At 40.4% G+C, this 2,821-nt stretch overlaps 1 protein-coding gene across 1 annotated transcript in view; it reads left to right on the forward strand.

Annotated features, from left to right (window-relative positions):
* Positions 1 to 2,821, forward strand: part of LOC106456424 (transcription initiation factor TFIID subunit 11-like) — a 68,163-nt gene that overhangs the window by 48,121 nt on the left and 17,221 nt on the right. The gene's annotated exons all lie outside the window — the stretch shown is intronic.

Genomic DNA, 2,821 nt, shown 5'->3' on the forward strand with positions numbered 1-2,821 from the left:
CTTAAAGAAGTCCAGTCGTCTTCTTTTTCAAGTTACTTTTCAAGACTACCATGACCTGAATGACTGAGAACCTACACAGATGTTTGTTTAGTCTGATATAAGGTTGCACTACAGTAGATACTATGCTGAATGTGTTTCTTTGGATATTTGATGTCTGAACGTTTAGTTAAAAGGACAGACTTAAACAAATCTATATTAAATATGGGTTGCTAGGGTCACCAGTTACTCAGTTGTTTCATTATGGCGCTTACAGACTGTGAAACCACAGCGAGCTTAGTTAATTACACACCACAATGTACAGCATGGATCTAATAAACTTGGCTGTGCATCAAATTTGATGCATTCACACTTTATGATAATAATGTATAATGAGAGACTGGCTGAGAGACACTACTGTTTTCCTCTCGTTACTTCAGTCATACGTGGTTACAACAGCTGAAGGATAGATCATAAAAAATAAAGCTTCTGCTCCTTCAACTCAAATATATCTTGCTGTGGGCAAAACGGTTGATTAGTAGCCGCAGGTCATAGGGGCAGTCACGCTGTGAGAGGGTCATACTAAATTTTTGACACTATCAGAATATTGTTCCAGGCTATCTTTGGTCACAAAACTGTTGTGACAACAAACCCTGAACCTTTGTTACTTTGCGGAGCAGGGCTGTCATTTTGGAAATATGACCAAAGACATTTGGTCTGTGACAGCAGGCCTGGAACTGCAGAGTGTATACCTGGCTTTAGGTCAGCATCAGTATGGGCACCAGATGGGTGTGAAGGATCCCAGCCACACATGCTTTTCTGTGTTTGCGGCATTATAGTTGAGAACTTGTGAGATTGTGTGTGTGTGTGCCTGTGCATGTGTGTGTGTGTGCGTGTGTGTCAACACAAGACAGGGAGTAAAGGGCGACTAGCAGAGTTACAGCAAGACAGACTTTGTTTCTCAACAGTGTACTGTGGCAAATTGGATTGCTGTGTGTGTGTCCGTGTGAGTGTGTGCATGTGTGAGATTGTGTAATTCCATCTGCACCCTCAAGCCTGCTGTCAAGATGTAAAGGTGTATCTCTCCTGAACACAGCTTTGTGCATGTGAAAGAGAGAAAGACGCAGAGAGTAAAGAGGAAACTACGACTTGCAGAAAGAAAGTCTGCAAAAAGAGAAAGACCGAGGAAAACAAAAGAAACGAGTGAGGATGTCTCGCTGCATGATTCACAAAGAATGAGTAACACTTTTGAAAGACACAACATTGATTTCTTCTCTTGTTTCTGTCTCACCAAGAAACCCCGCCAAACCACTTCGCGTCAGCTGTGAGGAACAGCAGAACTCAAGCGCCATTACCACAGTAAACACACTTGAATATTCTCACGTAGCTTTGCAATGTGTGCAACAGTCTGCAAATGTAAAGCTGCTGAAGCAGAAATGTTTCCAGTGCGGTAAATCAAATGACAAAGAATACAAATCTGTTTACAAATGTTTATTACTGACATTTAACATTGGCAGTAAACAGCTTCCAACTAACATTTTGCAGGCATAAAAACAGCGGTTTTGTAGTTTGTCTAATACAAAGCAATTGCACTTATGTTTGAATGCTTGCTCCAAACTGGTGCAATCTTTTTCAGCTATTTCACTGGAGAAAAAAATTTATCAATTTATTGATAAACTAATGATTTATTGGATTCTGAGAACTGTTACATAATGTCAGTCAGCTAATTATGCTATACGCCTGTTGGCTGAAAAATGTTTTCCCCTGCATAATTACCTATGGCAAAGAAATACATGTGCTATAACGTCTTAGCAGCCTGAGTCATGCTCGATTCAGTATTCCTATTGTAATACTGTTTTCATGAGACTGCTAAACTTTGAGCCCCCACATAAAGAATCTGTCTTTGCTCTGTCCCTCGAGGCTGATCTCAACCGCAGATTTTGTTTACGCTTCCTTATCGGCTCTGCGGAGAAATGTAAATTTGAAATTATGAATATTCTTTCTCACTACCTTCCTGGTCCTCTCACGCTCCCCTCCTCTGTCTACGGTGGCAGTAAATAACATCTGCTCTACAAATTAATTCCCCCCTCAACCCTCATTGGCCTTCTTCATTGTCTCTACCAGGTTTATAGGAGAACTCTCATATCAATTAAAGCCTAATTCTGTTAGCTGTCATGCATGGTGCATCAGGGTGTTTCTTCAGCTTATGAAAATGCCAGCTCCCTTTAAGAAAGTGCCATCTCTGATAATGTCTGCAAATTGTGCCCCCCTAAACTAAAAGATAGCATGTGGGAAATAGCTAATATTAAAAAGATTAAGCAGGTGGAAACAATTGGGAGCTAATATAAAAGCCAAGTAAATTGAACCAGTAAATCTTTGTACTATGTCAGTGTTAATATGCTGCTGTAAAGTGCCGACTGCATGCATGGGATTTTTAACTATTGGTGAGTAAAACTCAAGGCAAATGCTTCACAGTAACATGATGGTTATTTAACAGTAATAGGTTTGCATTCAGGATCTATGACACTATATATGCTCAATAATATTCCTCGTTACTGGGGTGCCTGTAGCTCAGGTGGGTAAGTAGGTTATCTGCTAATCAGAACGCTGCTGGTTCAGTCCATGGCTTCTCAACTTTGCATGCCAAGAAACCCCTAATGCAATGTCCTATAGAAAGCTCTTGGATATAGGCAAGATGTGCTTTTATGAGTGGAGCACGTTGTATTAAGTGCTCAAGTAGAGTTAAAAACTGCTATACAGGGAGTGCAGAATTATTAGGCAAATGAGTATTTTGTCCACATCATCCTCTTCATGCATGTTGTCTTACTCCAAGCTGTATAGGCTC

The sequence above is a fragment of the Pundamilia nyererei genome, unplaced genomic scaffold, assembly GCF_000239375.1.
Source record: "Pundamilia nyererei isolate P.nyererei 1_Seehausen unplaced genomic scaffold, PunNye1.0 scaffold00205, whole genome shotgun sequence".
NCBI lineage: Eukaryota > Metazoa > Chordata > Actinopteri > Cichliformes > Cichlidae > Pundamilia > Pundamilia nyererei.